Source organism: Zingiber officinale, chromosome 2B (assembly GCF_018446385.1).
Source record: "Zingiber officinale cultivar Zhangliang chromosome 2B, Zo_v1.1, whole genome shotgun sequence".
NCBI classification, from domain to species: domain Eukaryota; kingdom Viridiplantae; phylum Streptophyta; class Magnoliopsida; order Zingiberales; family Zingiberaceae; genus Zingiber; species Zingiber officinale.
Window position 1 is genome coordinate 148258372 of NC_055989.1, and position 23438 is coordinate 148281809.

General features: G+C 43.0%; 2 pseudogenes; one reads left to right on the forward strand and one right to left on the reverse strand.

The window, feature by feature from the left end:
- LOC122048839 overlaps nucleotides 1-14956 on the reverse strand; it is a 48833-nt pseudogene extending 33877 nt beyond the window's left edge.
- Nucleotides 14957-15067: 111 nt separating this feature from the next.
- Nucleotides 15068-20426, forward strand: LOC122047733 (annotated as a pseudogene).
- The last annotated feature ends 3012 nt before the right edge of the window (nucleotides 20427-23438 follow it).

Consider the following 23438-nt stretch of genomic DNA (forward strand, 5'->3'; position numbering starts at 1 on the left):
TGTCGCTGGTCTTCCCCTGTAAGGGTTGGAGGAGGCTGCCAGATAAACAAAACAAGAATGACGAGGGGAATGGTGTTAGAGCCAGCCACAGTGGCAGCGGGAGGCAATTGGGTAGTAAAAGGAACATGATCAAGCGTTTGTGAAGTCAGACCTGGTCTCCGACGCCGTCTGTTAAGCAGGTGCTGGTTGTCAGAATCAGAGTTATCAGAGCAAGGCTGACCCTGTGGAAAGGCGGAAGCACCCCCGTCTGTGGCGCCCCGACCGGATGAGCCTCGACCTGCGCGATGGAGGGCTGCGCGAGCACGTCTAGAGGCCCGGGAGGCTCCTCGGAAGACGCATCTGGCCAGACGGCCGGCTTGATCGAGACCCCGACCTCGGCTCGGGACGGCAGGTGAAGGAGAAGCGTCGTGTGAAGCGGGGCTGGAAGTAGGCTGAGTCGTTGCCCCAAATGAGGTGGACCCAAGATGAGGGAGTAGCCTCCTCTCCAAGATTGCCCGACCACACCGCAGTATTTCCATATCACTGAGGGGTAAAGGCATGTAACGCCCGAAAATTCTCAAAACTGTTTTAGGAATATAGTATGATTTTTCTGGAATTTTTAGATATTTTTCCGGAATTTTCCGAGTAGCGAAAGTAGCAAAAACAATTAGAACCGCAAAATAGCTTAGGCGGGAATCGAACCCGAGACCTATGGTTTCGGGATAATGTTAGTAACCGGTTGAACCCAGCAGGGCCGTGCTGAAAGGAAAGGGGATCATGTATATTTATAGTTGGGTTGGCCGAATTAATCACTTGATTTAAATAGGAAGATTAATAAGGTGAAGAGTTATTTGGTTTTATTTTCACCGTGACCTATTCCTCTTCCAAAACTTCACCGCCGCCCACACCTCCTCCTCCTCTTCTCTCGGCGCCCAAGCCCCAAGGGCCCTCGGTTCACCTTCCGGCGACGACTCCAACACGAAAGAGGTTCTTCTCCGCGAGAGGAACGCGAAGACGTGATCGGATCGTCGAGAGGATCATCTCCACCAGAACTCTAGCGAAGAGAATCGTAAGAAATTACGATCAAGAGGTAAGAAACCCCTCACCTGCAGTATAATAGCTTTCGTTTGATTGCATATTGTTAGATTTAGCTATATGCAGGTTTTTCGGCACATAGGGTGTGTTTTAACCCTCCTCGAGGATTTAGGGATCTAGTTGAACACCTCTAGACGGGCCGGACACGTTGTTCCCCTTTAGTTGGAGATTCTAGACGTTGTCGGGTGCCTAGAGGTGATCTCCCCATTAGAGGAGAGAGTTGGAGCACACCAAGTGTTCGGTAAAATGTTAGTGTAGCTAAATACCACCTCAGTTATGTTTAATAGCTCAGTTAGATGCATTAGAGGCATTTAAACCAGCACATTAGTTTAGTTCAGTTTTATGGGACTACGGTCCAATGGGTGGGCTCCACGTCGCCTCTAGGTTCAGATAACCTAGCTCTAGGTTGAGATAACCTAGAAGCGACATGTTATATCGATTAGCTATAGATATCAGATTTTATTTTCGGTGCATCTTGGATTAGATATCCATTGGGTTGGACTCCCGCAGTCGTCCCTAGGTTCAGATAGCCTAGACAACCCCGCTAAATTCGGGACTTGCAACCCGGGTCTAGTAGGGATGCTCGCACAGTAAGTACTGGGCCCAAACAAGATGTTTAGTATTTTCACTTATTATGTATTAGATTTCAAAACTCAAAATCAATTATGCTAGTTGAGTTTGTTTCTAGTGACAGATTTAGTTTCAGTTAGTTTAGCTTATGTTCAGTTCAGTGCTTTTATTGCTTGCTACGATATGATCAGTGCTTTTGCCATGCTCATGTGTTGTGCTTTATGATTTCAATATACCATGACTTAGCAAGTTCAGTGCATAATTTCAAATAGCATGCTTTAAAAACCATATTGCACCGAATGCATGTTTTTGTGAGGTAGATGGTTTCTTACTAAGCTTTAAGCTTACAGATTCTACTTTTCCTTATACTGCAGATAAAGGTAAAGGAAAGATGGACTAATAGAGGAAGCTGGAGGGCAATGCAAAGATGGTGTGTGTGGCAGGAACTGGAATCAAAGATCTTTAGGGGACTTAAACATTCTAGCTTAGAATTATGAACTTCAGTATTTTGCTTTTTATGCATTTTAAGTTGTTCAATGCTAGAAATTAAAGAACCATGCACTATAACAAGTTAGATTGCTAGTCATATGTTATTAGAGTGTTTATTATGCATTAGATAGTTGTAGTGTGAGGTTTTGGCACGAACCAATGCTGAAATCAGAGTTTCAGTGCGAAATCAGACACCCCAATCGATCGGTGGATCGATTCGGGCAACTTGCTCCGCGAACAGTAGGTTTCTGGATCGATAATCCGATCGATCCAGCAATTTCTGTCGCGAACAGAAGGTTCGGGGATCGATCCCTGGATCGATCGGTCAGTCTGGATCGATCAGCCGATCGATCCAGAATATCGTCCCGAGCACAGTAGCGTGCTGGATCGATCACTGGATCGATCCAATTTATGTCCCGCGTACAGTAGCCGGCTGAATCGATTCCTGGATCGATCCGACGTTCCAATCGATCAACGGATCGATTGGGAGGTCTGATAATAGCCGGAGAACGTTTATTTCAGCTCCTTGACCATAGGGGATGTAGTATATGTTAGGTATACTTTAGATTACATCCTTCAGTACATGTAGAACCAGGAACAGTTATCAGTTAGCAACTAAAATTTAAATTAGATCAGTTTTCCGCACAGTTAGCACAGCATAACTGTAGCGATCGGCCTTACAGCTTAGTACCTAGAAGGCGGGTCGTTACAAGGCAGGACCTCTGATGCGCGATGCAAAATCTCAGCTGTGTGCACCAACACGAAAGGTTATTATAGCGGAGAAAATGATCGAAAGGAGGGGGGGCTCAGCGCGAACTTACCTAAGGAGTGCGGTGTTTCAGGAGAAGGGGGGCTTAGCCTGAAATAAGAAAGTAGGACGTCGGACAACAGTCTCGTCAAATTTAAGCGCCAATCCTCCATGCAGGTCGCAGCCACAGTATAAGGAAGGTCCATATGGAAGTCTTCCAACGCCGGAGTCAGAGGCAGCGCAGATTGTCATCGCAGAGGCCAGTCCACTTCCTCTGGAAACCGGAGAAAAAAGAACTTTTTCCTCCAGTCAGCGCTGGGAGGAGGAAGAGGAGAGAAGAAAGCAGTGTGGCTATGAGCTTGGACATAAAAAAGACCGTCAGTCTGCCGAGCAAGAGCAAAGAAGCAGTGAAAAAGAGGAGCTGACCAGGAAACCTCACAAACTTCGCAGAGTATTACGAAGCCACACAAAATCTTTATGGAATTGGGAGTCAGTTGACCTAGGGGAATCTTAAAGTAGCGGCACACTCCAGATAAAAAAGGATGTGAGGGTAGACGAAGGCCAAATACAAATTGTTCGGTAAAGAAAGTACAAGAACCAGGCGGAGGATCGAAGTATAGGTTCACACCTGTAGAGATGATGGGGTGAAAGCTAGTAGGGATTTCATAAGTATACCTTAGGTCATCCTAATCCAACTCAGCAAAAGTCGAAGCACCCGGGAAGTGCTTCGCTAACATGGAGAACCAAGAAGAATAGGTCATTACAAAAGAGATTACCTCCAAAGGGAGAGAGAACAAACGAAAAGAAGAAACCTGGAGAAAAGGAAGGATCTCGGCAGAGTCTCGGGAGAAGTCAGTCTGCGGCGGCGACGCTTGAGTGCTCCGTGGTGACGGCGAATCATAACAGAAGGAAGAGAGTAAGAAGATACTTATAGGTATTGCGGAGGAAGGACATTTTCGTAAGTCGACAACGGACGGTTGATACAGGGGCTGAGATAGGCAGGGGACGCCTTGTAGGAAAATATAACCAGGGGGCATTATAGGAAAGGCAGGGGCTCAAGATGCGAGGCGCCTCATAAGGTACGAAAAAAAGAGGAAAAAGAAAAAAGGGGAAAAAAAGGGCACACTCAGTTCAGCCAGCTTTTCGTCGAGCAAGTGATCGCCTCGTAAAGACAAAAGTGTACGGAAGCGGCCATCAGAAAGATAGGTGGAGCAGATCAGCCGGCTTCGTGGACATGCGTCAAAGACAAAAAGTAAAATCTGGCCCTCGCCAGGCTCGGTATAAAAGCGATTATTGGGAGGAGAGCGACGTAGCAAAAGCAAAATAAGCAAGGGCAAGCTGAGTATAGTCATCAAAAGTGCAGCATGATCACACAGATAAAAGAAAGATTCAACATCACAGCATGTCTCTGGTTACACAGCATTCGGGGAAGAGGGCGCAGGACCAATGGAGGCCAACGGAGGGAGCACGGGCTCAGCCAGCACTACGGAGGAGGGCGCGAGATTAGCAGACGCTGCAGGAACGGTAGCGGGAAGAGCTTGGGCAGAAATATCATCGGAGGTCTGGTCGGCCGCAAGGGGAGGAGCCTCCAGAAGGAAGAGTCCATCATCCACTTCAAAAGAAGGAAAAGTTTCCTCCGGCAATTCCCTGGATAAGCGAGCTGTGTCCAGAAAAGTGGCAGGGGGTGCTGAGCGTAGAAAGTCTTGCTCGTATGCCTGTCTGACCCCGCCAACGGCCCCGTGGCATAGCAGCAAGATCATCCAGCTCCCCAGCTTTCGAAGGAAGAAGGAAGAGCGGACATAGGCCAGTCTGTACGCCTTCAGCCGCTCTGATTCGCCAGCTCGGTACATTTCCAAACTGTTCTTGTTCTCGGCAACCTCGACGCGGGCCACGGATAAGTCGCTCAGGCCCTGAGTTGCTTCTTCCTGGGCCTTCAAAAGATCTGCTTGCAAAGACTGAAGAGTGGCTTGGCACGCTTCCCATTGAGCTCGCATGGTCGCCTCCCGATCAGCGGCAGCAAGGGCCAGAGCTTGGGCATCGGCCAGTCCCATTTGCAAGATCTTCTGACTTTGACGTAGCAGTGTCAGCTCAGCTGATCTGGAAAGCAGCTCGGCCTCCTTATTTTTCAGTTCAGAAAGCGATGTGCGATGGCCCTCCGCCTTAGAGGCCAATGAGGACTCACTCGTTTTCAAGACCGCCTCCAACTTCTGTAGCTTCTCAAAAGCGGCATGGGAGATGGCTCGGGCAGAGGCCGCAGATTCCCCAACGGCACGCAGATACGCATCCAAGTTTCCCAATGAAGGCTCAGGGGGAGCTGAGGAAGCCACAGGAGGCTCTAGTTCCCGAAGGCGGGCCTTGAGCGCCGCATTCTCTCGTTGAAGCTCGGCCGCTTGTTGAACGGTGCTCAAACTCGCGGAACAGGTCTGCAAATGGTCGCAGGAAAGGAAAGGGGGTTACAGAAATGTATGAATATCCAGGAGAAGAAAAAGAGCTCACCGATACCAAGGAACGGGCGATTTGATCAAATCCCTCCAAACGGGAACTGCTCTCCCAGAATTGACGATTTGCTGATTGCCAGGAGGTAGTCAAGTCCCCATAAAAGTCAACCCTACCAAGGATTGAAGATAGGGCGGCAGCAGGTGCATAAGCCGGATCGGCCTCGGAGGGAAGTCTCCAGGAAGCCTCGAAAGATAGCTCCGTGGAAAGCAGTTCATGGGTCGGTGAGGCCGAGCTTGTAGGCATAAGAAGAGGGGAGGCTGAGGGAGTCTCCGAGCCCTGGGGCTGGTCGCTAGAGGACGAAGGCGGGGCAGGTAACGAGCTCTGGACAGGCACCGGAGCTATCACGTCCAATGGCAGGTCTGCAACTTCCAGATCAGAGGCCCTCTCCTGGGCGAAGCCTGTATCCGAGGACCTGGAAGGAGAAGAGATACCAACTACACGTTGACGGCGAGGGGGTGGCGAAGAAGTTGCGGTGACCGGTGCTACTCTCTTGCCCCTGCGTGCAAGACGCAACTTCATAGTAGGAAGGGGAGAAGGCACTTGCCTTGCTGGCGATGGCTCAGTTGCGGGTGGATCAGAGACTCGGAGTGGGGCTGAGTCTGCAGGGCTGGGAGCAGGTGGTTCAATAAGTGTCGAGGTGGTCATTGCGTCAGCAGCTTGGGGTTCCGAAGGCTGTAGACCGGTGGAGGCAGCCGGATCAGAAGACAGGCTTTGTGTTAACTCTTCATTTAGAGTTTGCAGAACAGCCACAGATGGTTTTTCCTGGCTGGCAAAAGAACGGAGAATGACAGCCACTGCAAAAATAAGGGGAAGAAACACCTCAATTAGCGAAGAACGGCATATGAAAAATAGCAACTTACCAAAAGGAGCTCCGATTTCTGTCGAAACAGGGCTAAGACCAAAAGCGTGCAGAATGCCTTCTAGCATCAGCACGGACAAGTGAACAACAACACCAATCAGCTTGTCCGAGGCTGTGGAGCAGGCGTGTTCATGAACATGTGAAGGGAAGTCCGAAGAAAGGATGGAACGCCATTGAGAAGACCCAGCTAAGGGGACGGGGGGTTTAAGAAAGAAAAAGCGAGATCTCCAGCCTTTGTTGGAAGAAGGTAAGTCATCAAAGAATTTATAGCCCGGCTTTGCCTGTACGTTGAACACCCCCGGCTCGGCCCACCTGAAGGAGTAGAAATGATGGAATAGTTGAGCGGTCAAGGGAATTTGATAAATACGGCACAAGATGATGATTCCGCAGACGGCTCGGAATACGTTGGGGGCAAACTGAGAGATACCAATACCGCAATACTGACTCAACTCGGAGAGAAAAGGGTGTAAAGGAAAGCGAAGACCGCCTAAGATTTGATCCCTAAAGACAGTGATAAACCCTTCGGGAGGAGAAGAAGGATGTTCATCTGGCGAGGGAAGACGAAACTCATAGGCGGCGCCTAGCCCCAAGTTGGATTGCAGTGAAGACAGGTCGTGATGGTCTAAATCAGAGATGTAACGTGAATACCAGAAGAGTTCCTTACCATCCATGATTACGAGGAGTAAGCAAGTGAGGAGGTTGAAGACAAGAGGGGTCACAGGTCGGGCGCAAGCAGGGAGACGAGGAGTTGCACTGCCAGAAACGGCCACGAACGAAGGGAGGAGGATAGCGAAGTGTCAAAGTAAGGACGGCAGACTGCCTTTAGGGTTTATAAAGCCTATTCATTCCTAGGAAACATCGAGAGTCGAGCTGAGTATCTTTTTGGGTAACACGCCCCAGCGCCGTCTGATAGGAAGTAAGCGCCGAAGGGTGCAAAAAAGGGTCAAAAGCTGGCGTCAGGAGGCGTGAGCAGTAAAGGCGTCGAACATGTGTCATCCCGAGAAGAAGTGCATTAAGGATTGACATGGCAAGACAATCATAAAGGGGCGTGGCCTACAAAAAAATGCATTCTCCTCGAAAGGCCCGAGACTAAGCAGGAAGTTTCATAAGGCTGCGGAATCCAGGCAATTCAAAAGGGCCGAGAATGAGACAGGTCAGGTCAACAGGAGTGAGTGTCAGATCAGAGAAATAGCGAGCAGGCCTGCGGGGATGTTGCTTGCTCGGAGCATCCGAGTAAGTAGGTCCGCATAGGCATCTCCAGATCAGATCATTTAATCAAGAGCGTCGCGAGAGCTACGGGGTCGTCACAAGCTACGAGGGCGTTATGGCCCAAGGGTCAAGTAAGGTTTATGTACTTCCTTCTTTATTCTTAGTCCTATACCATACATAATGCGGTTGCAGGGAAAAAGGTGGTGCGGATGAGTAAGCCTAGGGCTAACAATATCGACCAGATCGACAAAAGCCATCAGGTCGGCATAGGCGAGATGGATGAAGGCGGAAAAGAGCAATACCTTTGCCGTTTGGGGTACAACTGGTCTCGGACCAGCGCCATCGCCACCGGTCTCGGACCGGAGTATCATTACTGGTCTCGGACCAGCGCTATCGCCACCGGTCTCGGACCGGAGTATCATTACTGGTCTTGGACCAGCGTCATCGCCACCGGTCTCGGACCGGAGTATCCCAGACTCTCGCCTCAGTGCGAGTTATAAGTGAGCTCTGTTCTCACGCCCAACGACCTTTCAGGTCGGCTCCCATGCGAGAATCAAAAGTGAGCCCTGTGCTCACGCCCAACGACCTTTTAGGTCGATTATCCCAGACTCTCGCCTCAGTGCGAGTTATAAGTGAGCTCTGTTCTCACGACCAACGACCTTTCAAGTCGGCTCCCATGCGAGAATCAAAAGTGAGCCCTGTGCTCACGCCCAACGACCTTTTAGGTCGGTTATCCCAGACTCTCGCCTCAGTGCGAGTTATAAGTGAGCTCTGTTCTCATGCCCAACGACCTTTCAGGTCGGCTCCCATGCGAGAATCAAAAGTGAGCCCTGTGCTCACGCCCAACGACCTTTTAGGTCGGTTATCCCAGACTCTCGCCTTAGTGCGAGTTATAAGTGAGCTCTGTTCTCACGCCCAACGACCTTTCAGGTCGGCTCCCATGCGAGAATCAAAAGTGAGTCATGTGCTCACGCCCAACGACCTTTTAGGTCGGTTATCCCAGACTCTCGCCTCGGTCACGAGTTATAAGTGAGCTCTGTTCTCACGACCAGCGACCTTCGGTCGGCTCCCATCGAGAATCAAAGTGAGCCTGTGCTCATGCCCAACGACCTTTAGGTCGGTTATCCCAGACTCTCGCCTCAATGCGAGTTATAAGTGAGCTCTGTTCTCACGACCAGCGACCTTTCGGTCGGCTCCCATGCGAGAATCAAAGTGAGCCACGTGCTCACGCCCAACACCTTAGGTCGGTTATCCCGAGACTCTCACCTCGGTCACGAGTTATAAGTGAGCTCTGTTCTCACGACCAGCGACCTTCCAGTCGGCTCCCCATGAGAATCAAAGTGAGTCCCTGTGCTCACGCCCAACGACCTTTAGGTCGGTTATCCCAGAACTCTCGCCTCGGTCGAGTTATAAGTGAGCTCTGTTCTCACGACCAACGACCTTTCAGGTCGGCTCCCATGCGAGAATCAAAAGTGAGCCCTGTGCTCACGCCCAACGACCTTTTAGGTCGGTTATTCCAGACTCTCGCCTCAGTGCGAGTTATAACTGAGCTCTGTTCCCACGCCCAACGACCTTTCAGGTCGGCTCCCATGCGAGAATCAAAAGTGAGCCCTGTGCTCACGCCCAACGACCTTTTAGGTTGGTTATCCCAGACTCTCACCTCAGTGCGAGTTATAAGTGAACTCTGTTCTCACGACCAACGACCTTTCAGGTCGGCTCCCATGCGAGAATCAAAAGTGAATCCGTCACCCATGCCTAACGAGCTTTCAGACTGATATGCCTCACGCTGAGCAGAGCGTTTTCAAATAATCAGGTTAACTACATCTGACTTTATTTTAGCTCCTTTATGCAAATTGCGAATATGCAGCAAATATGCGAGGTACCGAATACGGAGGGCCATCCATCACACTCATAAAGCATCAATATTAACTGCGAAATCAGGTTTTGCCCGTTCATTACAGTTTTAATTTTCAAGTATTATACTGGTTTAATTATCCAAAATTCATAAAAATGAGGCATGATGCAACTCTTGTCTCTTACATACGGATCGGTTTCTAAGAATGCTTGCTAGATGAAAATTAAACAGGAAAGACTAGGCAGGAAAAAGACAAATATACAGGTATAGCAGCACAGCTCGATAGGTGGGCGATACAGCCAAGGCTATAAGAAGGAACATCCCGTGGGTCAGGGGCCACGGAGACAACTGAAACCCCGACTAACTTTAACTCGGGGAAAGAATTGGTTTTGGAGCATGAGCACTGCCGTGTGAAGAAACATCTGGGGACCCAGGAGCCCCTGGGGCGTTCAAAGCCCGAGCCAGCTCCGCGTGTAAGGATTCGATGACTGCTTGTTGCTGAGCAATCGTGTCTTGCTTGACGTCAAGGCACGTGCGGAGAAGAGATAACTCCGTCTCATGCTCCCGCTGCAAACGTTCTTGGAGGCTAAGTTGGTGTTGCAGGCTAGACTGGTATTCGTCCTTCATCGCCTTTTCCGCATGCACGTGAGATTTCGCAAGACGATACAGGGCGTCCATGTCCCGCAAGGCAATCAGCTGACGAGCTTGGTCCCTGGACAGGCGCTCCAGTTCGCGTTCTTTCTCGGCAAGTTGCGAGGTGAGTTGATCTATCCGCATTTGGGAGGACGGTTGATCAACTTCGTCAGAGGAAGGAGAATGCATCGCGTGGGGAAGAAATTGGTGGAACGCAGGTTATCAAAAGGAAGTAGGGAAGCATGAAGGAAGAATGGCATGACAAAGAAGCGGCTGGACGGCTCTTTATAAAGGGGAGCTTGCCTTCAAGTCAAAGCAATTACGTAAGCACTGTGCCCCAAGCGACTGGTAAAGTAATTAAGGAGGCATAGTATCCCAAGCGACGGGACACAACGGTCAAAGGTGGGTACGTGATGGCAGAAAGAGGACGCAGGGGGACGGTAGAACACAGAGATATGCTGAGATCGCAAAGATATGCTGAGATCTTGGAGATGTGCTGAGGTTTAGTCAGTCAGACTGTTGTCCTCCTTCGACTAGACTTGTGGGGAGGCTTGTAATACGGCTGGCAATGGAGGGGCCCAAAAGGAAAGAGTGCGAAAGGTCAAGGCCATATAGCGGTCAGAAGTCAAGGTGACTTGGCAGTCAATAGTCAAGTCGACGGGGCAGTCAGAGTCGAGCATAGGGGATAGTCAGAGGCCAGGCAGACTTGTTGAGCGAAGGGGCAAAGCAGTAGGAAGACGAAGGGAGACGACAAGCGAGGTACAAGTCACAGGTCGGGATCGGCAGAGCTGTTTAGAGATGGCTCGATCTACAGGCCTGCGATGCAAAGGACTGGAAGTACAAGTCACGGGCCGGGATCGGTAGAGCTGTTTAGAGATGGCTCGATCTACAGGCCTGCGATGCAAAGGACTGGAAGTACAAGTCACGGGCCGGGATCGGTAGAGCTGTTTAGAGATGGCTCGATCTACAGGCCTGCGATGCAAAGGACTGGAAGTACAAGTCACGGGTCAGGATCGACAGAGCTGTTTAGAGATGGCTCGATCTACAGGCCTGCGATGCAAAGGACTGGAAGTACAAGTCACGGGTCGGGATCGGTAGAGCTGTTTAGAGATGACTCGATCTACAGGCCTGCGATGCAAAGGACTGGAAGTACAAGTCACGGGTCGGGATCGGCAGAGCTGATTAGAAGCAGCTCGATCTACAGGCCTGCGGTCGAGGGCCAGGAAACACAAAGCGCAGGGTACAGACTAGGATTGACAAAGCTGTTCAGAGTCAGCCCGACTGGCAGGTGATGCGTAGAGGTTGGATCTGATCGGAGGATGCAAGGCAGATGCAGGCCACAATAGATCGGATGAGCTAAGCCGTGCGGGAGTCGGGGAGTCACAATTGTCCGTCAAGGGGTAATCACTACATACCAGCGATATGTGCGAAGGCGGAGGTTTCTAAATGAGAAAATGCTTTCACAACCAATAGCAGCCTGACAGATGACCTTCATTACAAGACAAAACTCATGTGTAAAGGCGGAGGTTTCTAAAACAAGAAGATGCTTTCACGATCAATAGCAGCACAACAGGTGTCCGGGACTACACGACAAAGCCCAGCGTCTAACGCTTTCTGACAGGATGGCAGGTTCTAAAAGCGAGAAGGGGGCATAAAAAGGGGAGTCTTCTTCGTATGCGGGTACGCTCTCTCGTCACTTTTTTCGACAACTTTTCACTTTCAGTCAGTTTTTTCCTTCTCTTTGCGTTTTCTGGGGAAAAAGTACCTTACTTGAGCGTCGGAGGACCTGATCCGGAGACTTTTTCCCTGGGTTCTGGTCTCTAACGTGAGGAGGGGGATCGTCTAAGTGTGTGCAGGGGCCTGCAGCATCGTCAGTCGCCCGTGGGAGCCAAATCACCCACGACTTTCCGTCAACAACCAGGCCGTCGCGATCAACCTTCGTCCGACTCAGCTTTCGGACAGGATCACTCATGAAGGTGAACTCGTGACATCATGTCAGTTGGGCACTCCCTCAGGTGGCTCTAGCATGGGATGCGATGTGAATATCTTAGCAGTGGCAATTGCATCCAATGGAAGAGCTTCATTCTTCCAGTGCATTTGCTTTTCTTCCATGCCTTCTTTCTGGTTGGCCCAAAATAATAATTCAGCAGGAATCAATCAATTTTGAGAAAATCACTGATCCCTCTCCATTTTTCTTGATTTGATCAGTTAAAATGAGATATATATCAATTCCCATTGCAACTATAGTGTCCCAGCAAACCCCAAACACACTTCTGAGTCATCAGGCAGAATTGGATCAGCTCTTATCACTTACTATCCAGCTTGGCCGATCTGTATCACAATTGGCTGAGTTTGACAACCACGATAGTGGCAAGGTTGAATGAGTGAATAAATGATCTAGATAAGACTCATAGCTAAGCAATTCAAGCGAGTAAAAACAAAAAATTTTGGTCCTTGTGTGACTTCGCTAGGTTTCAATGGGACTAGGTCAATCGAGTTTCTAACATCAGCCCAGTTTTAAAAAATTCAATCCACTTGCACTCTCTAGTTGAAAAAATTTCAAATGATTTGATTGATTTTCTAAAAAAAAATATTAACTCATTTCTAGCTAGTTTTAGAAAGTCTAGTTTGTCAAACTTCTCCACAATCTTATTGAGATGCTCAATTTTATAAGAAAAACTGAACTGTTTATGCATGTACCTATCCAGCTGGGGCAATCTGTATCCATATAAGGCGGCCAACTTTGACGACCATGATTAAATCAATAGTATCTCATAGTTAAAAATAAACTTATGCACTGCAAAATAAATAAAAAATGTAATATGAAATGATAATAACCTAGATTACTAAGAGCATAATAATATAACAGAACCGCCACCAAAAAAAAAATCAAGAAGTAACAAAATTCAATTAATAAAAGAAGAATTCCTAACATGGTAATTATACCATAGCCTTAGAAAGTAGCAGTTTAACTAAAGTTAATACCTCAATTTCATTTCTTTTAACTGTTTCAAGTGAATCATCTTTGTAACCTGTAATGCCTTCATCAACAGATAAAAGGAAGAGATCTAATCCATAGTTGTGTCGGCGATTCAACTGTGACATAACATATACAAGAACAGTTGAATCTGCATAGAAGAAATTTATCATTTGTGTGAGAGGAAATTAGAAAACATATTCATCTTTGAATTGAGGTAATTCTAATTAAATGGAGACTGAAACTATTTAATCTTGGAACATGACAGTAAAAGTTTCCAGTAAACTCCTGTAGAAGCACTGTGTTAATAAAGAAGCTTCACCTTGTATATACAAACACATTTTTGTTAAAGGGGAAAAGAATAAATATGACTCGGCATTTGATACTTGTAAAAACTTGTCATTCACCTTTTCCTCCGGGAGCTACAACTGCAACATGCTCACCAGGTCTAAATAGGTTGTTATCCATAATAACATTATGTATCTCGTCTTCAAAAACAATGTAGAAGCATTCCTTACAAATCTACAAAAAAACAAAATGAAATATTCATTGAGTGTATGCCATTTTACATATGTAACATTCAAACTTGTTCCTAGGAAATTGCAATTAGTTTGTGTTTGAAATATAGGCCTCAAAGGAAGAAGTATTTCCCAATTTCTAGATCATCCCCATCATGTCATTGAAGCTTTAATTTGAACCCACCTCAGAATGCAATCAGTGAAGGTCCTTCCACAGAAATTTGGAATCCAAAATCCACAATAGTAATTTCATCTTAATCTTAATCTAAGGCTATTGGTTAACTACATATTCCTTTCTTTTCACAATAAGTGAAAGTGTCCAGTACGACATCTAAGCTACAATCGCCAACAATACCATCAACAAAATTAGCATATTCCACATTTGAGGATATATTTAATTTCATAGAAAAAAGATCAAGATCATCAGGAAATATGGATGATTAGTGCATCTAGTGTAGCTTTTGCATCCCACATTGAGTAGGAATTGTTTTGTGCTCATAAATATCTGCCAAAAAAGTTATCGAGTATTGTGGAGCTACCACTATAAATACAATATTAAATTGTACAGATACCTCATGAACTACATTATTAAAATTGTGTAGATACCTGATAACAAATGTGTACCAGATGGTTTGAACTTGATTCTAAATATATGTTAAGCCTGAAAACTTGAGCAGTTGTACCTTTTGATTATGGTATGATATTGTCAGATAGGAACATGGGGCTACTTTTCTGTTTGCCATATCTTCACTAGGTGTTTATGGAGTCAAGTCTAAGAGATGATCCGGACTTGTTAAAGCTAACAGCTTTTTTGAAACCATATGAAAACATGAATTCACATTCATATTTTGTTTCTAAGTTTCAGTGCTCCATAATGTTGGTCCAGTGATAATGACTTGGCATTAAGGAATCAGGCATTGTAGAAGCCATGCCAATCACTTCTCCCCTATTAACAGACTAAGTTACGCAAGTTTGCATTTTTAAGATGACCAACAATTCATGGGTAACGAAAGTTGACGATAATAATTATCTTTACAAGTTTACTAGTCCTGTCTAAAAAAATCTGCAACAGATTGAACAAAAAAAAGTGAATCACAACCATAACATTCACCCTATCCAATAGAATTCCAATTCCGACGCATAAACAATCCCTCCTAAGAAAGAGCGGAAAGAGTAGTCCTGCTGCAGGGTTTTAGGTGGTTGCAGATGGAGCAGAGACACGCGGCTGCTCTCTTCGACCTGGAGCTGGCGTCAGAATCCTCCATGTAGACTGACCCCTGCCGCAAATTGCGGTAGAGGACTGGGCGGAGGGGAGATCAATATCTAAACCTGCGAACAGAATGCCGTATCGATCGCCGTTGTGCCTCCGCCGCGGACGAGAAAACGTCGTCGTATTGATGGGCAACACCTTGCTGATGCTTATGGGCCGTAAAGCCAATAAATGGGCCGAACGATTTTTGGGCCACCCTATAATATATCAGGTTTGATTCGTGCTGTGAATATTATAAATATAAATTTTACTCATTCATGAAGAAAAAAAGTTTGATGATTTTTTTTTAAAAAAAAATGAATAAACAAAGTTGTTGAACGGTTTTGTAATTTTCTAATATTAAAAATATGCTCAATCCTACTCGCATAACCCCGTCGATCTCTCCCACACCATGGCGACGGCAGCCACTCCCACCACGACGTTCCCTCCGACCAGGACTCCACTTAACCGGAACCGGCCGTTTTCCCAGTTATCCCGCCTCCGGTGCTCCGCCGGTGCTAAATCCCCGATTTTGACCGCCTCCACAGCCTCCAACCTCACCGACCCCTCCCCGGTGTTCCGATCTCTCACGGCCTTCGCTCGCGCCACTGTAGCCAACCTCGGCCCCGGTTTTGACTTCCTCGGCTGAGCCGTCGGCGGTGACCTCTGCGACACCGTCACCGTCTCCGTCGACCCCGCAGCCGCGCCCGGTACTCTCTCGATCGCCGAGATCTGTGGATCCTCTTGTGCCTCCAAGCTTGGGCGTGACCCGCTATGGAACTGCGCTGGCATAGCCGGTATAGCCGCGATGCGCATGCTCGGCGTCCGCTCCGTCGGCCTCTCCCTGTCTCTTCACAAAGGCCTCCCGCTCGGTAGCGGCCTCGGCTCCAGCGCTGCTTCCGCCGCCGCCGCGGCGCTCGCCGTCAGCGAACTCTTCGGCTGCTGCCTGACCCCTGACGAGCTCGTTCTCGCCGGGCTCGAGTCGGAGAAGAAGGTAAGTGGCTACCACGCTGACAACGTGGGGCCTTCGATCTTGGGAGGCTTCGTCTTGATCCGGAGCTACGACCCGTTTGAGATCATCCAGCTGGAATTCCCACATGACCGGGATCTCTTCTTCGTGCTGGTGAGCCCCGATTTCGAGGCGCCCACCAAGAAGATGAGGGAAGCATTGCCGGCAAACATCCCATTGAAGGACCATATTTGGAACTCGAGCCAAGCCGCCGCCTTGGTGGCCGCTGTGGTGCAAGGCAATGTGAGGGTTCTCGGATCTGCAATGGCAGCAGATGCAATCGTCGAGCCAAGGAGGGCACCTCTAATTCCGGGGATGGTGGGTGTGAAGAAGGCAGCAATGGAGGCAGGTGCCTTTGGTTGCACCATCAGCGGCTCCGGGCCGACTGCTGTAGCAGTCATCGACGAGGAGGAGAAAGGAAACCAGATTGCGTCGAGGATGGTGGAGGCTTTCACCAAGGAGGGTAATCTCCAATCCATTGCAACTGTGGCCAAGCTTGATAGAGTTGGAGCAAGGGTCATTAGAACAGAAGCAGCCTAAAACAAACAGGTAACTTTCCTCTTCACTTCTCTCATCCACAAACTTGAAGTGTTATTTCAACATATCAAAGTTTCCATTGGCATACTTTCCTGTACCTCATCTCTGCTAATCATATAGACTGGATGAATGTAAATCCAATCCAATTCTAGTTCAGTAAGATTCATTATTTTAGCTTTCTGAATTATCATCCAAACTACTCACTCTGTTAAGGGTTAAAATTAAAAACTTTAAAGATCATTGACAAAATCATTAGATGTTACAGCCCATTTTAAAAATCACCCCTAACCTGTGAAATTCTATGTTCCTTTTGCAGAATGTTCAGGGTTGGCCGCTGCTTAACGGGGAGGTTTGAGCACACAGGAGATGAGTTCCAAGCAACAAAGAAGTGTCAATCCTTTGATTCTTACCAGCAAAGATCAGCTGTAGTTGTAACAGGATATTGTAAACCTGGTGAGATTGTCATATTCCTACTAGTATATTATCACTTTGATCTAGTGTTTTGAATTATAGTTTATCTGGCGGTGAAATAACTTTTTCCTTCAAACCTTCTTGTGGGATGATGTCTACAATATTTATTTGTTACTTATTTTAACTGCAAGCTCTGTTATTTCTCTTTCCCTTTTCTTGAAGCACACTTGGGTTTTGACAAGGAGATAGGCTATCGTTAATCACTCATCTCCACCAAACATTAGATCATCATCAATTGTCATCATCGTTAGTAGTTTTGATTGTTCATGGATCATCATCGACTATTAGGTCTGATTGTTAAATATTTGTTAGCCATCGATTCCCATTGCTAGTTTGTTAAAAGGGTCCATTAAGTTTCATTTTCGCTATACTAGAAAACCTCAGCTGGTTAAGCCTGTTTTACCAACTCTAGAGTAAAGAATGCAACAGAAATAAAAACACGTATAATACATAAATACCATGAAAAGATAAGAATGTGGTTGGTGGCGCCAGGGAAGATCTCAACCAGAAGAAATTAAGGCCATTGCCTAATGCAGCCAGTAGTTTGGAGCCAGGGGTTCGTGTCGCAGATAAGAACGCGGTGACCGAAACGAAGGAGCAGGACAAAGCTGTTGGATTCACATTTTCAAGGAGATATCAGGATATTGTGGAAGTAATTCATGAGATAAAGAACTAGTTTGATGGGGCATCTGCTTCAGCCGATCATGTGGCCAAACTGCTTGAAGTGGGAAAATTTTTCTATCACCACAAAATTCTGCATATAAAGGTGGAGCTATTGTTGCAATTCTTTTTTTCTGAGTATTTCTTCATCTCGTTGTGCAAGATTTCCAGCAAAATCTGAGTTGTCTTTTCTTTTTTCCTTGACTTTCTTTCCCTCTAAGCAGTTTCTGCAAGGATGATTTGTGGTTTGTCTCCTCTTTTAACCTCAAAATTGATGATCTTTTGGTGTTTGAGGAAGATGAGGTAATTGGCACTAGATATCTTTCATCAACTCTACAGAAGATTTACAATTGGGAATTAAAACTCCTTGAGGAAGCATGGTCAGTATAACTAGTTTTCTTGTTTTCTATTAGTCTTATTTTTTGCTTTGATATCTTTGCGGAATGCATATCTACAAGCAAATCAAGAAGGGATTTACCTTTTTCTTCGATTTCATAATTAAATTGGTTATTTTAGTCATCTTTTAACAAGTTTCTTTCATCCATAAGGTGACTTTTTATTTCTCAAGAGTTCGGCTTCAATATAGTTATCAAACAAAAACATAGAGTTTTTAGAAACTTCTCTGATTTTTTTTTTCAGAATCACTACTGATTCTGTTTAGAACTTAATTTTTATTTCCTGAAAAGTTCAAAAGACATTGACAATGAAAAAAATTATCAATTATTTTTTATAATTATTTTATTTATATGTTATATGTATTGGGTGTTAATAATTAATTGTAGTGTAAATAAAGAAAAGATAGTCTTGCAAAAAATTATATTTTTGTAATTGGTATTAATCATTTGATTATTTTTAGAATTTTTTTCTTTTAATAATTATTTGATAGTGTCACCAAAAAAATAAAAATAATACTTTGGTATTAAAAATAAATACATCTCGAATAGATTGTATTTATTTATTTTAATCATGAATTTGCTACTGAAATATTGCTTCTATATGACCAAACAACATTTCATATTTTTATCTACCAAATTATTTTTTATTTTTTATATTTAAATTAGAATATATATATATATATATATATATATATATATATTTATGTATATCATTTTTCAAAATTATTTCATTAAAAATGAAAAAAAAATTTAAAAAATCTTTTGCCGTTATGGTTCCTCCTTGTATCATATTCATTACAGTTTTACTCAAAGAATATCTAAGTACAATCAAATAATTAATAACACATATACCTCGAACGTTCTTTCTTTATCATTTAAATGACTTCTTACATTTCATATGATCTTGAGCTGATCTAATGGTTGTAGCACTATGCAGGTTTCTTTTTACATTATTGACATCCTAGGTCTTAAGACGAACCAAAAATGCCTGAAATATATCCATTGTTTAGTTCCTGGACTACGCATCCACTGTGGCTTTTTCTTCTTTTCATAACATTGTTAAAAAACAATATTGGAGTACTTTTCCTACTTTGTGATAATATTAAATCCTCTTCAAATAGAGAACTTTTATTGATTGTTATAGTGACAACTTCTCATGCATTTGATTGTGTACTCAAACAATAAAGATGTGTGTAATTGTGTAGCTTACCTACATTCTATTTAAACTTCATATAGGTCGAGGAAAAGATGAGGGTTTTATACAATAGAATGTGAGCAGCTGAATCGACTAAGTAAAATGTGTGCAGAGGCTGAAAAGCTGGCGTCAGTTGAAGTGTTCATCAGAAAGCTATCTCTGAGGATACAAATAGCCATACAGATAGTAGGTTCAATTTCATGTAAAATCAATCAAGTCAGGGATGAAGAGTTGTATCCGCAAGTTATTGAACTTATCCATGGGTAAGCCATTCTTGATTATTTATTATGCCTTGTTCTTATATTTGTGATTAATTCTGAGCTTGCACATGTGCTCATCTGGAAGTAGAATAATTTCTTCATATTCTATATGATTCAGATCTGCTACGACTTTGTGTATTGGCATTTTACTTGATCTCAATTTTTTTTTTATATAAATAGTAGAATCTGTATTTTTATAATTAGAAAAATGAAATCGGGTTAAAGGTGTTAAGGTGGAGGGAAATCAAAATAGAGTAGAAGGTGTTAGGTTAGGTGGAACTTAAAGAAAACACTACTTGTGATTCTTGAGGAAGGGATGAGCTTGGTGCCCTTTCTTGTATGGTGCAGTGAAGAGGATGTGAGGTAGGGAGCTAGGTGAAGATTGAGGCTTAGCTTGGATCGATCGGTCAATTGAGATTGTGGTAGTTGAAAGAGAGGGACTAGAAGCCTAGGGCTCAGATAGTAGGTTGCAAGCAAAAAAAAAAAAAATAGTTAATAACTCTGGAAACTCCCCTCTACTTGGATATATCATTAATGAATGCATATTAATACAACCATGTCCCGACATTAATGCTAAATTTGAAATTTTTGTACTCATTTCATTTTTTGATTAGAGAAGGTAAAATAAACCATTAGATTAGATTGTTTAATTAAATTTGTGGTATGAGGGTATAGGTTCAATTTAGGTAGCCAAGATTGTTTAACTACTGGTTATTTTCTTTATCTCTATATACGGACTTTCAATCATTTAGCGAACCTACTTTTCACTTGTTTTATGATGTATGATGATTTCTTTTGGATCAATTTGACATTTCAGATTTAGAACAACGTGGACAGTTTTGTCAAAATGCCATCATATTCAATGTCAAGCAATATCAGAAGCTAAAAATCTAGATTCTATTATCGACGGAGTAAAGCTGAATGACCATATGGATGAAATAAAGCGACTGGAGATGGCCATAGTTGATTTGGATGTTCATTTTTCTGGTTGGGTCAATGCTCAAAGGAGCTACCTCAAATCCTTGAACGATTGGCTTATGAAAGGTGTTTGTTCTATACCTGAAGAAACAGACGATGGCATTGCTCCTTTTTCACCTAGGAAATTAGGTGCACCTTCTATAAAAATATTGTTTAGTATATTTTTTAGTTTAAAAATATTATTGTTGTATGAATAATTGTTATAATATAATGCATAATATTATTATATTAATTTGGTGAATTTTTTAAAATTTAATCAAAATTATTTTTATTGGGTATTATTATTGTGTTTATGGAGTTTTTGATTAATTCAAAAGTAATTTTAATAAGTTGATTAAAAAAAAGTATTTTGATATAATAGTAATTTATAGATAGTAATTTGATAAATTAAAGTAATTTTATTTTATATTATAATAATTAATTTAACATATAATAATTATGTTTTATATGGTACAATAATATCGAAATATAACGTTTTTAAAATAAGAAATATGTTAAATTTTCCTTTTAATATATTTTATAAGAGATAGAAAAACACTAATAGAGTAATATGTTAGGGTGTAAATGAAGAGTTAGGTGGCGTTTGATTTTCTTGTAGAAATCGGAATGAGAATTGATATCATAGTATTATAGAATGAGTATGAGTTTGAATATTATTTTTAAAAATAATATTTGGTTAGTTGAATATTTTTATTCGGAATGAACCTAAATTTCTTTTTTAACCCTTAGAGGAAAATAAGAGAAAAAATTATGTGGGAGAAAAAGTTAAATGTGAGAGAAACATATGATGAGAGAGAATGATGAGAGAGAAAGTGTGATGGGAAAAAATAAAAAGAGAGAAAGTATGATGTGAGAAAATGAGGAAAGAGTGCATGATAGAGAGAGATTGAGAAGAGAAAAAGTATGATGAGAGAGAAAGTGTGCTGAGAGAGAAAGAGTGATGGAAAAAATGAAGAGAGAGACAATATGATGAGAGAAAATGAAAGATTGAGGAGAGAGAAGTATGATAAGAGAGAAAGAGTGATGGGAAAAAATAAAAAGAGAGAAAGTGTGATGAGAGAAAATGAGAGCTTGAGGAGAGAGAAAGTATGATGAGAGAGAAAGAGTGATGGGAAAAAATAAAGAGAGAGAAAGTGTGATGAGAGAAAATGAGAGCTTGAGGAGAGAGAAAGTGTGCTGAGAGAGAAAGTGTGATTAGAAAAAATGAAAAGAGAGTGTATAATGGGAGAGAATGAAGAGAGAAAATATAATAAGAGAAAATGAGGAGAGAGAGTATGGTAAGAGAGATTGAGGAGAGAGAAAATATGATGAGAGAGAAAGTATGATGAAAAAATAAAGAGGAGAGTGTGTCATGGGGGAGAAAGTGTGGTGGAAGAGAATAAAGAGAGAGAAAATGAGGAGAGAGTATGTGTGATTGGAGAAAATTGGAGAAAATATAGAGAGAAAATGATAAAGAATATGTGATGAGAGAGAAAGTGTGATGATAGAATAAGGAGAGAGAAAATATGATGAGAGAGAATAAGGAGAGAGAGTGTGAAATGAAAGAAGAATTGAATAAATATGCTAAGGGTATTTTTGTCCAAAACTTAATTTACATTCCTATTCTATCAAAATCCAAAGGAGGGGTGAGTTTCATTCATACCCAAGTTTTTGATTTTCATTCCAAAATCTTGATTCCATTCCCATCAATCAAATACAAGATTTGGTAATGAATCCATTCCCTTATTCCTAAACTCCTAAACCAAACGTTACCGTAGTGTTTTGTTTGGTAAGAGATTATTTATATTTGTTTAATACAAACAAAATTAATTAAATTAATAAATTCAAACAATTTGTTAAATTAAACAAATGAACTTGAATATTTGTGAGCATGTTCATAAATAATGTTCATCAATAAAACTCTCATCATATTAAATAAATATATAATTTTTTAAATGAATATATATATTGATCAAACTCAATAACCAAACTCAATAATTAACTAAACAATCTTAAAATATAAAAATTTCAAATAATCAAACAAACTTAAATTAAGAGTTTGATGATATTTAAACGAACCAAGGTCAAGCTAAACTTGAATTGAACTCAAGCTCATAAAAAAATTAAGTCAAACTTGAACAATCAATTCAGTTCATTTTAGATTCGACTAATTTGGTTCGATTGTCTTATCAAATAAATTTGAATACTATGAAGCTCGATTCAAATTGGCTCGTTTACCATCCTAGTAATATTGAGTGCACTTTTGATTCTTCCCATCTCTCATGCTATTTCATACAATCGGACAAAGTTGTTGAACAGCGAGGACTCAGGAGGGTTTTGTAATTTTCCAATATTAAAAGTAGCATTTAGATAATTGCTCAATTCCTACTTGCAATCTGACTCATTAACCAAATTGCGAGCGCATAACCTGTCACCATCCTCTCCCACTTTCGCCCTTGGCGACGGCAACCAATCCCACCAGGACCTTCCCTCCGACTAGGACTCCACTTAACCGAAACCGCCCGTTCTCCCACTTCTCCCACCTCCGATGCTCTGTCGGTGCTAAAGCCCCGATTTAACTGCCTCCACAACCTCCAACCTCACCGACCCCTCCCAGTGTTCCGATCTCTCACGGCCTTTGCTCTCGCCACCGTAGCCAACCTCGACCTTGGTTTCAACTTCCTCGTTTGCGTCGTCGACGGTGGCCTCAAGACACCGTACGTTAACCTCGTAGTCAAGGGCGGAAGTGGGAGAGGATGGTTGCATGTTAGGGTTGATTGACGGTTTATGCGCTCGCAATTTGGTTTGACTTAATTGAACTGAATTGATTGTTCGAGTTTGACTTAATTTTTTTTTTATGAGCTTGAGTTCAGTTCAAGTTTAGCTTGAACTTAGTTCGTTTAAATATCATCAAACTTTTAATTTAAGTTTGATTATTTGAAACTTTTATATTTTAAGATTGTTTAGTTAATTATTGAGTTTGGTTATTAAGCTTGATAAATATATTTATTTATTTAAAAAAATATATATTTATTTAATATGATGAAAATTTTATTGATGAATATTATTCGCGAGCACGCTCACAAATATTAAACACATATGTTTAAGTTTATTTATTTAATTTAACAAGTTGTTAAAATTTATTCATTTAATTAATTTTATATTTATTAAATAAATATAAATAATCTTTTATCAAACAAAACACTAAATTGTTCATTTACACCCTAACATATTACTGTATTAGTGTTTTTTGTTTTGCCTCGTATAAAATAAA